This window comes from Pecten maximus, chromosome 14 (assembly GCF_902652985.1).
Source record: "Pecten maximus chromosome 14, xPecMax1.1, whole genome shotgun sequence".
NCBI classification, from domain to species: domain Eukaryota; kingdom Metazoa; phylum Mollusca; class Bivalvia; order Pectinida; family Pectinidae; genus Pecten; species Pecten maximus.
In genome coordinates, this window is record NC_047028.1 from 24,784,928 (window position 1) to 24,797,525 (window position 12,598).

The following is a 12,598-nucleotide window of genomic DNA, read 5'->3' on the forward strand; positions in this document are numbered from 1 at the left end:
GCAAATAATATATATATGTAGAATGTGGCATTTTAAGATTACAAAGGAACAAATTTACCGAAAAGATTTAGAAGAATACACTTGTAAATATTTATTAGAATATTATATCAAAGAATACAACTTCTAATTGCAAACTACGTGGACAGGTCAAAGACAAATATGTATCTTTGCATAGTATTCTATTTTAAGATTTCCTAGAAACTAAGTTATCGGAAAGCTATATAAGAACGAAACTTGGAATTCAACGTAACCGACTGCGTGGTTTGGACGCGTGTTCGGGCAGATTGTTTCCATTCCCAAAGAAAACTATCAACAAAATACGTATCTGAGGATACATATTAATGTATTCTAAAATAAGAGTTGTATAAGAATGAAAATTAAATTTCTGTCTGACGGAATGATTGATTTGGATTCGTGTTCTTGGCGGATTGTGACAAACAAGGTAGGTTATGTTTTTTTTACCTCCCCTATGCCTATGTGTTAAACAATGCTAAATATACGCAAGTTAAAACGGAATTTAGTGTAAAATGTGAATTTCTCTCAAAATGGCGGAAGAGGACATTTAAAAACTTATTACACTGGATATGCCCTAGTTTTTGGGTCGACTCCCTTCAGGGAGTCGTACCCATTGTGATCACACGAATGTTTACATCGCACTCGAGACCTCTCACAGCTGCTCCAGATTCCTTCGGCCTACTATATATAGATATAATCCGTTTACTATCACATTTGTTTATCACGTACACGTATCTTTTCACATCTTTTTTTAATGAAGAATGTGATAATGTTTTAAATCAATGACATTTTTTAAGTTTATGTATTGTGACAGGCCCGAAACGCTAAATAAAATAATAATTAATCACTCCGGACATTTTCACCTGAGGTACGCGAATGAATATGTTCAAGACGGTAGTATCGACTGCATGCAGTGGCTGTGTGTGGATGCTACTCGATCAGGTTGTTTTGAGCTGAAAGCACATGGTCCTATACAGTAGAGCATGGCGGTGTGAAAATTGTAACCGCGTCATTTGGGCGAGGTCCTGGGTCGTATTTCACTGATAACGAGAATAGCACATCATACGCAAACAATGATGATGTGTTTTGTTTCAAATGGCAAGTGATATTTATTTTTAAATGCGAGTAAGTGGTAGGCCTAGGCTTGTGCAATATCCGGCCGGCTCTTCCCACATAAACACGCGATGTCTTTCTGTTCGTAACGTTAAACTTATTAAATGTTATGTCATATAGAATTTAAGAGTGTTTCTATTTCTACACTCTAGTAAAATAATCAAGCGGAATAGCACCATACATATTGCCATTCACTATCGATATAAATTATGTTATACATTCAAACGCACGAGTAGCCTTGACTAATAATCATGAATCACAAGATTGTGACGATCGATCTGTCCAAACTTCAGGTGGGTTTTTCTCAAATGTTTTAGATCGTTTTTTAGCAATTATGGTTTGATGGTGTTAAATCTTGTCAGTGGAAATGTTACTGGAACTAAACACATTATTTTGCTCGACATAATATTAACAAGATCGGGAACTATTTTCCTACTTGAAGATCGAGTGAGCATCTGTTGCTCTGGTGCAGCAACCGTCGTTTGTCCAACCTGCTGCAATTATTTCATTCTGCAGTTTCTTTTTATAATAAGCCCACCATCTGATAGATGGGGTGCTATTCAAATCACCTGCCGTCCGTCGTTAAACAATTCTTGTTATCGCTGTTTCTTGGAAATGACTGGAGGGATCTTTCTCAAATTTCATTGCAGGTTCCCCTTTGTCTATAACATGCATAGTTATGCATATTACATTCGAGACTGATCTGAAAAAAGACATGGCCGCCAGGTAGCCATCTTGGATTTTGAGAGTGGAAATTAAAAAAAAAAAAAACTATTACAACTTTCGCTTCCTAATTGGACACACATAGATCTTGTGTATTATGTATATTTCGATGATGTATGGAACATAATATTTCCCAATCTGAAAGAGTCGACCCTCAGGCCCTTCAGGCCTTTGATTATACTAAATAGTGACATCGGTTCCTTTTATCATTCACATCCTTCATCGACAAATAATATATATATATATGTGTAATGTATATCGGGGGGAAATTACACTGTATATTATGCCTTATTTTTTACCAATACTCTATAGTCTAATGCTTTTCTAAAAGATGGCTGGGATAGGGATCGGACCCGACACCTCTGGCGTTACTTGTCTTACACTCATGCGATAGTTCTCTTATTCACCAGGATTATGTGAAAGTAACGCTTAACGTAAGTATAATACCACTTGTCTCTACATTGTATAGCACCCATGTAACAGAGGTCATTATATATAATCCACTACCTCCGCTAGGGTTCAAACCCAGACTTGTTGTATATATACATGTGTTACGGGTAGTATTTTCCAGGGTTACATATATTTTTAAAGTGTTATCACACTGAAATACCATACCATTTATACAGGAGCTAGGTACTTTACTGTGTTACATTTCAATAACGACGGGCTCGCCAGTCATACACGTTAACGTTTTAAACAAAAATAACCCATAATCGTCTTCGCTTGGACAGACCTTCAATAAGTAGTGATAACAGGGAAAATATGAGTACAAAACAAAGATACTATAGATTAGTCCAACTCCAATTTCGTAACAACAAGGATCCGTAGGTGTTTCCCACATTAGCCACCTCTTACGGCGTGTGTCGGAGAACGGCATTCGTTTTCTGTCCATATACTCGATAGTTAGTCGATTAATTGAAATGTTCCGTGTCTTGATTTATTCATTGGCATCGATAACATCTACAAGTGCTATTACCTGTGTCTTTTAATAGATTGAAACCTGGAGTCAAAGGATGCTTTTACGTGTATCTAAAAATAGTCTGAACCTTATTCAGAGATAAACTATTTTGTAGGATGGGCCTTGGAAGTTAAGGGTATTGCATGTACTTTATTTAAACATAATAACAAAACAGCCCTACATGTAAGCGAATATTCTTGTCTTTAAAAAAATCATATGATTTATATAGAAATGATTATTAAGATATTCAGTTTTGATATGATATTCCGTGTGATTTATCAACAACAGCACGTTCAAGTAAGACATTTTTTTAAATTAATTTTTAGGGGGACTTTACCCAGATCACAAGCCCTATAGTCCATATATATGGGTGAACGTAATAGGGATATTTTGCTATGTCCGTGTGACCTGTAACGTATACCTATTCACAATACTCAATTGAGCCATTAAACACAAGATTCCGTATGTTGTGCAGACACCAAAAAAATCAAGAAACACATTCAGTCAGCCAACTCGTCTGATAGACAGATAGACGGCCGGCCAGAAATTAAATCTACCTTTGGAAATAAAGGTATCGTTCAATAAGGTAGCAAAGTAAGTTTTTGTTATGTATATGGACTGACACCTTATTGAAATAAACATATGCCTATGAACCAGTTAATACATGTGGTTTAAACCACAAAACCGCTATCATACTCGGTATATAATCACACACAGGTATTCTAGTTTTAAATACACCTCAGTCTGATTTGTTAATGCGATATTTAATAAACGAACATTGAACTGCTTTAACAAACATTCTTTTCGATATCTTGGATAAATAATGTTTAACAATTTATAAAATGAGTAAATACTTATCTGATGAAAGAAAATATAACATTATCATTTGAGTACACGTGTAAGACTTACCTTATTCCTTTTAGTGGTGACGTTATCTCGATCAGCGGTAGCAAAAAGTCCACATGTCAAGATCAAGCTAACTAGGGCGATTAACAAGAGAGAGAAAAATGCCAATACAGAAATAATATGTTTTCTGTCCATCCTTCAGGTAAGTTACACAGACAGGACACAGTATGTATCGGCTTTATCTTTTAACGTTTCAAAAACATATTACCATGGTCCCTTTATATATATATATATATATATTTCGCAAGTGTAACGATAGAAGCATAATGTTTTAAATTTAGAAAACGTATGTCCTAATATAGACCGGAAAAACCATAGATATTAATAAACATGCTGATTGCTCATAAGATACGGAAATGGTGGATAGTCATAACATGCTTTTGTTAAAAATGTGTTCATTATCATTGGCTAGTTTATAGCAGTATTCAGTGATTGGCATTTCATAAGGTTACAGGTTAATATCAGATAAAATATAACGACAATTTTCCGTCAATGTCTTCCATATTTCTATTGTACTACTTTCTGGAACTAATATGTTTGGTTTGAGCGCCGAGGTAACAATTTACGTCTCTAAACAGCTATCGCCGTATGGAAAGGTTTTTTTTTTTTTTTTACAAAAGACCAGAACACGCAAGGGTATATTTAACAAAAATTGTTTTACGGGTTTAACGTCGCCGTAAAATCTGTACATATATGTATCAAACATTAAAAAATAATGAAATGCAAGTTTAATGATATTTTTTTGGTATATAAATATCAAATCTCAGTGTCCGATATTATATATATGAAAAAACATGTTGATCTGTAAAGCATACGTGCTTTCATTATATAAGCGTCTGAAGGTATATTTAAGCACCCATGCCTTACAGATCAACGTGTGTTTAATATCATTAATTTAATTAATTTAATTTACCTAGTCACAGTTGGAAGGATATGCAGGTGGTCGCCATTGATCACTGTCCTACCTGGAATGAAACGAAACGTCGTTCCAGAGAAAGATACTGGATAACCAATCTCCAAACCTGCTACCCTCGGGGTATGAACGAACGTTAAAGACGTCTTCTGGATGTACTCTCCATCTGACCATTATATTTGACTATTCATGTAGTTAATTATTCAATTTGTTAAAATTTTCATAATCGCTGTACTTTTTGGGGTATCTATTCATTGTTGCTCTTTGAGACTCACATTTAGTCGCCTCCCGCCATCATGCAACAGCATCTTGGTCCGAGTTGGCCCGAATCGCCTGTTTCCCGTAGCGTCCTGTAGGAACACTTCGGCATTCGTATTTCTTATATTTTCAGTCTTGATAAATATTTGTAGTAGTTTTTTCACACCACTCTCTATAATTCTAATGATCTAAAACATATTTTTCTAAAGTTTTTAATCAATCACCGTAGAGACGATAATGCAATATTTTTTATATGAATGCAATGTCGTCCACTAGCAGTATTTAGGGACGAATCGTCTTTGAACTCTTCGGTATACTTTCACGTGCGGGGGAATTCAAAATATATCTGCCGTTGGTCGCATAGCGTTCTAGTGTTGAACATGATGCAGTCACGCTAGTATCCGCCTTCGGCCCACGTTTGCCGAAGGGTTCATTGTGGTTTCTCCAGCTACTAAAACATTATTCTTATTGTATTTTATTGTACTTCCAGTACTTCTTATATATATTATGTGATTGTATTTGTATTTTTTTGTGTTTTGATAAAGGGGCGGATTGCCTCGAAAATTTAACAAGCCTTATTGTTTACACTGTTTGAATTCCTTCTTTGCCCCATATATATATATATATAGATAGATAATAGATAATAGATAATAAATCGTTTTTATCCTTACGGACGAATTATAACGGAGAGTTGGTTATTTTATTTTACTTATATAATGTATATAATGTATAGACTAGCTAAGAAACACAAATGACGAAGGAAGACAACTTTTTGACTCGTGCCCCGAACTCACGATCTACGGCACCCAATCGCCTAGCCAGAAATAGGTCTATCCGCAGCCTATACCGCTGCGCCACATCGGCGTTCTTAAAAAAGAACGTTTCAATGGCACAGTGATGGTCGGCCCGATACCCTGACATGATCATTGTGGAAGTCGTCTATAAGATGATATATGAATACCTGGATCGCAATGTATTTACATACATGGATACGAACCTAGTTTCTCCACTGTCACATGAAATAAGGATATCCGTTAAGCTTTCAATCTATGTAAAACAAGGGACATAACTCTAACGGCCTACCGCATCGCCATCGTTTGATCTAGAATTAGACCCACTTTCACGGGTTATGACATAGCTAAAACAAATACTTCTTGGGTGGCTGATTCAAAGGGGTTTCTGTATTGTTCTAAATTCTAAAGTGATAATAGATTGGTGGAAATTTGGACAATTTTAGCATCAATTTTCAAGCATTGGCAGAAACATACGATCTATTAGATTGAAAGGAGAAAGACTTTTGCTTCTCTCCCAAAGTCGAGACGTACCAGAGACTATATATAAAAGGTAGTTTCTATTCTTGCTAAACTCTCAGCATTTTGAGTGCGAGGACTGGTTCGCTCGTTGTCAGTAAAATGTGACCTCATCCTCCCAAGACATATCACACGCTCACCTCACACAGGGGAAACCTCACCTCACACGGGGAAAACTTCATCTTACACGGGAAACCTCACCTGTCACGGGGGAAACTTCACCCCACACGCACAAAACCTCACCTCACACAAGAGAAACCTCACCTCACACGGGGGGAACCTCACCTCACACGGGGGAAACCTCACCTCACACGGGAAACCTCACCTCACACCGGAAACCTCACCTCAAAAGGGAAACCTCACCTCACACGGGGCAAACCTCACCTCACACGGGAAACCTCACCTCACACGGGGGGAACCTCACCTCACACGGGGAAACCTCACCTCACACGGGGCAAACCTCACCTCACACGGGGCAAACCTCACCTCACACGGGGGGAACCTCACCTCACACTGAGGGAAACCTCACCTCACACGGTGGGAACCTCACCTCACACGGGAAACCTCACCTCACACGGGGCAAACCTCACCTCACACGGGGGGAACCTCACCTCACACTGAGGGAAACCTCATCTCACACGGGGGGGAACCTCACCTCACACGGGAAACCTCACCTCACACGGGGCAAACCTCACCTCACACGGGAAACCTCACCTCACACGGGGCAAACCTCACCTCACACGGGAAACCTCAACTAACACGGGGGGAACCTCACCTCACACTGAGGGAAACCTCACCTCACACGGGAAACCTCATCTCACACGGGGGGAACCTCACCTCACACTGAGGGAAACCTCACCTCACACGGGAAACCTCAACTCACACGGCAAACCTCACCTCACACTGAGGGAAACCTCACCTCACACGGGGCAAACCTCATCTCACAAGGGGGAAACCTCACCTCACACGGGAAACCTCACCTCACACGGGGAAACTTCACCTTACACGGGAAACCTCACCTCACACGGGAAACCTCAACTCACACGGCAAACCTCACCTCACACTGAGGGAAACCTCACCTCACACGGGGCAAACCTCATCTCACAAGGGGGAAACCTCACCTCACACGGGAAACCTCACCTCACACGGGGAAACTTCACCTCACACGGGGAAACTTCACCTTACACGGGGCAAACCTCACCTCACACGGGGCAAACCTCACCTCACACGGGGGGAACCTCACCTCACACTGAGGGAAACCTCACCTCACACGGGGGGAACCTCACCTCACACGGGAAACCTCACCTCACACGGGGCAAACCTCACCTTACACGGGAAACCTCACCTCACACGGGGAAACTTCACCTTACACGGGGGAAACCTAAAAAATAGTCGAAGAAGGAAATTTAAAAAATGAAGAAAATGGATGACTTTCACCCAAAATTTGGTAGTGATATATGAGAAAAAAAACTCTTTCATTATGTGTGTATGTGGGATAGAGATATTTCACCCTCGGCAAGCCTCGGGTTTAACCACATTTTGTGACCCTTCGGGTGGAATATCCCTTTCCTACATATACACATATGAAAGAGTCTTATAATATTTATACTTTCAAGCTGGAAGCGGAAATGGTAAATGCTTAATTTTGATTGATATATTCAAGCTTGAAGCGGAAATGTGTAACATTTTATTAACGTTATACGTACATTACGTATACATATTTTCAATTCAACGATTCAAATGTCGCGTTTCTATCGAAATATGTTTTTAATGATACAGATTTTGTGTGAATGTTAGATTAGACAGAGCTATTTGACCATACGGATATATACTGGTTCTTTTTCTAGGTAATAATTGTGTGATGTTTCTTATAGGGATGTCTCAAATAGATTGAAAGCCATGATTTGATTCAAAATATTTTTGCTGTTTGTAAATGAAAAGTAAAAGGCAAATTTAAATGAAGTCATCATAACTTTTTATTATTGAGCAAAAGAAGCAATGACGCCGACGACGACGACGATAGAGAGGATGATATGATTGGTCATGTATAGATACAAGGCAGCTTTGAGAGTCCATCAACAATAAGTCACACTGGCCACATAACAGTTTTAACAGTCCGCCAAAACATCAAGTTACACAGGACCACGCGACAAATCAACACCATCAGATCACAGGACCACACCACAGTCTTAACAGTTCAACATCATAACTTCATACGGGCCACACTGCAGACTTAACAGTTCATCAACATCATAACTTCATACGGGCCACACTGCAGTCTTATCAGTTCATCGACAGCATAAACACATGATAGTCCGGGTCATCTACACAGTAATTTTCATAAACTGACCTTACTGACATTTAGGTATGATTCGTTCCATGAGATACAGTCAATGAATGTAGAATTGATCAACAATCCTTGTCGACATTTTGTGTGAAAATCTAAAGTTGCATGAACCATCCATGTATAGCCCGGACGGCTCCAAAACTTTTCTGTGTGATCTTTGACAATTGTATTGTCTTCAGATTTCATCACTTGTATGTGAACGACCCCATTATCTATATGGCTATTTACTTCTCTGCAGTTTTCTTCATTATAAACTACGTATAGCGTAAAGTTGTAAAAACCGCTTTCTTGGCATACCATAGCTGGTGAGTGATGATATGTGAACATTTCCAATTCAGAATTGATTAAATCAAATCTTAGATAGTTTTGGCCGTATTTGTCCTTCATGGCATGCAACTGCATTGTTCGGTTTTGTAGATTTGTACTTGTTGTCTGCAAGATAAGAATATTGAAATCACAATTTAAGGATGAAGCATTGCATTAAGCAAGAACATGCACATTTTCTAGAAACAAAATAATGATATGTCTTGGAATACATTTTTTTACTGAATACTTATGTATCGGAAAAGAATAGTTGACAGGATACAGAATAGGATGCAAAATTGTATATCAACAGGATACGGAATAGAATAGGTCACAGGATACGGAATATGATAGGTCACAGGATACGGAATAGAATAGGTCACAGGATACGGAATATAATAAGTCACATGATACGGAATATGATAGGTCACAGGATACGGAATAGAATAGGTCACAGGATACGGAATATGATAGGTCACAGGATACGGAATATGATAGGTCACATGATACGAAATATAATAGGTCACAGGATACGGAATAGAATAGGTCACAGGATACGGAATATGATAGGTCACATGATATGGAATATAATAGGTCATAGGATATGGAATATGATAGGTCACAGGATACGGAATATGATAAGTCACATGATATGGAATATAATAGGTCACATGATACGGAATATAATAGGTCACATGATATGGAATATAATAGGTCACATGATACATAATGGAATATGTCACAATGTAAGGATTAGATAGGTCACGGGGTACAGAACAGAATAAGTCACTTAATATGAAAAAGAACACATGCCAGAATGATGACGTCACGTCAGTATTCTGAATATGCCCGGGTTATATAAATGATACCAATTAAAATTCACTACTTACACATTGTATAAAAGAAAATTATGTACCGGTATAATATTGAAGGCTACAAATTCTGAATTATTAGTGACAGTAGAACAGTCGAAGGCAAATAATATATATATGTAGAATGTGGCATTTTAAGATTACAAAGGAACAAATTTACCGAAAAGATTTAGAAGAATACACTTGTAAATATTTATTAGAATATTATATCAAAGAATACAACTTCTAATTGCAAATTACGTGGACAGGTCAAAGACAAATATGTATCTTTGCATAGTATTCTATTTTAAGATTTCCTAGAAACTAAGTTATCGGAAAGCTATATAAGAACGAAACTTGGAATTCAACGTAACCGACTGCGTGGTTTGGGCAGATTGTTTCCAGTCCCAAAGAAAACTATCCACAAAATACGTATCTGAGGATACATATTAATGTATTCTAAAATAAGAGCTGTATAAGAATGAAAATTAAATTTCAGTCTGACGGAATGAATGATTTGGATTCGTGTTCTTGGCGGATTGTGACAAATAAAGGTAGGTTATGTTTTGTTCATTTTTTTACCTCCCCTATGCCTATGTGTTAAACAATGCTAAATATACGCAAGTTAAAACGGAATTTAGTGTAAAATGTGAATTTCTCTCAAAATGGCGGAAGAGGACACTTAAAAACTTATTACACTGGAGATGCTCTAGTTTTTATACTAAATAGTGACATCGGTTCCTTTAATCATTCACATCCTTCATCGACAAATAATATATACATAATAATATGCAATGTATATCGGAGAAATTACACTGTATATTTTGCCTTTATTACCAATACTCTATAGTCTAATGCTTTTCTACAAGATGGCTGGGATAGGGATCGGACCCGACACATCTGGCGTTACTTGTCTTACACTCATGCGATAGTTCTCTTATTCACCAGGATTATATCCACGGAAGTAAAAGTGATGTTTGTGAAAGTAACGCTTAACGTAAGTATAATACCACTTGTCTCTACATTGTATAGCACCCATGTAACAGAGGTCATTATATATAATCCACTACCTCCGCTAGGGTTCAAACCCAGACCTGTTGTATATATACATGTGTTACGGGTAGTATTTTCCAGGGTTACATATATTTTTAAAGTGTTATCACACTGAAATACCATACCATTTATACAGGAGCTAGGTACTTTACTGTGTTACATTTAAATAACGACGGGCTTGCCAGTCATACACGTTAACGTTTTAAACAAAAATAACCCATAATCGTCTTCGCTTGGACAGACCTTCAATAAGTAGTGATAACAGGGAAAATATGAGTACAAAACAAAGATACTATAGATTAGTCCAACTCCAATTTCGTAACAACAAGGATCCGTAGGTGTTTCCCACATTAGCCACCTCTTACGGCATCATCATTCTTTATTTCCTCCTTACCGGAGATTTTGTTTGACAATAAAGTAGACAAAAAAAAAAAAGCATTCAGAATGTCATATAAAGAATAAGAAATAAGTCACGCCGTTAAGCACTCGCCACCCTTAATGGGGGCGCTCACGTGACGCGTTTCGTGGTCAATTAATCACTGTGTCAGTTTTAAAGGCGAGCATTAGGTATGCAAGACACATCCGCTTGAAAGGGTCGTGTACGGCGTGTGTCGGAGAACGGCATTCGTTTTCTGTCAATATACTCGATAGTTAGTCGATTAATTGAAATGTTCCGTGTCTTGATTTATTCATTGGCATCGATAACATCTACAAGTGCTATTACCTGTGTCTTTTAATAGATTGAAACCTGGAGTCAAAGGATGCTATTACGTGTATCTCAAAATAGTCTGACCCTTATGCAGAGTTAAACTATTTTGTAGGATGGGCCTTGGACGTTAAGGGTATTGCGTGTACTTTATTTAAACATGATAACAAAACAGCCCTACATGTAAGCGACCATTCTTGTCTTTAAAAAAAATCATATGATTTATATAGAAATGATTATTAAGATATTCAGTTTTGATATGATATTCCGTGTGATTTATCAACAACAGCACGTTCAAGTAAGACATTTTTTTAAATTAATTTTTAGGGTGACTTTACCCAGATCACAAGCCCTATAGTCCATATATATGGGTGAACGTAATAGGGATATTTTGCTATGTCCGTGTGACCTGTAACGTATATATATTCACAATACTCAATTGAGCCATTAAACACAAGATTCCGTATGTTGTGCAGACACCAAAAAATCAAGAAACACATTCAGTCAGCCAACTCGTCTGATAGACAGATAGACGGCCGGCCAGAAATTAAAATCTACCTTTGGAAATAAAGGTATCGTTCAATGAGGTAGCAAAGTAAGTTTTTGTTATGTATATGGACTGACACCATATTGAAATAAACATATGTCTATGAACCAGTTAATACATGTGGTTTAAACCACAAAACCGCTATCATACTCGGTATATAATCACACACAGGTATTCTAGTTTTAAATACACCTCAGTCTGATTTGTTAATGCGATATTTAATAAACGAACATTGAACTGCTTTAACAAACGTTCTTTTCGATATCTTGGATAAATAATGTTTAACAATTTATAAGATGAGTAAATACTTATCTGATGAAAGAAAATATAACATTATCATTTGAGTACACGTGTAAGACTTACCTTATTCCTTTTAGTGGTGACGTTATCTCGATCAGCGGTAGCAAAAAGTCCACATGTCAAGATCAAGCTAACTAGGGCGATTAACAAGAGAGAAAAAAATGCCAATACAGAAATAATATGTTTTCTATCCATCCTTCAGGTAAGTTACACAGACAGGACACAGTATGTATCGGCTTTATCTTTTAACGTTTTAAAAAACATATTACCATGGTCCCTTTATATATACATCCAT

General features: G+C 37.5%; 2 long non-coding RNA genes across 2 annotated transcripts; one reads left to right on the top strand and one right to left on the bottom strand.

The window, feature by feature from the left end:
• Positions 1–2,187: 2,187 nt before the first annotated feature.
• Positions 2,188–3,825, top strand: LOC117341600. Its single transcript, XR_004535671.1, has 2 exons — positions 2,188–2,285; positions 3,733–3,825. It is a non-coding gene; the product is annotated as an uncharacterized LOC117341600 (long non-coding RNA).
• Positions 3,826–8,148: 4,323 nt separating this feature from the next.
• On the bottom strand, positions 8,149–12,598 carry LOC117341602. Its single transcript, XR_004535673.1, has 2 exons — positions 12,367–12,598; positions 8,149–8,975 (listed from the first exon to the last, which is right to left on the bottom strand). It is a non-coding gene; the product is annotated as an uncharacterized LOC117341602 (long non-coding RNA).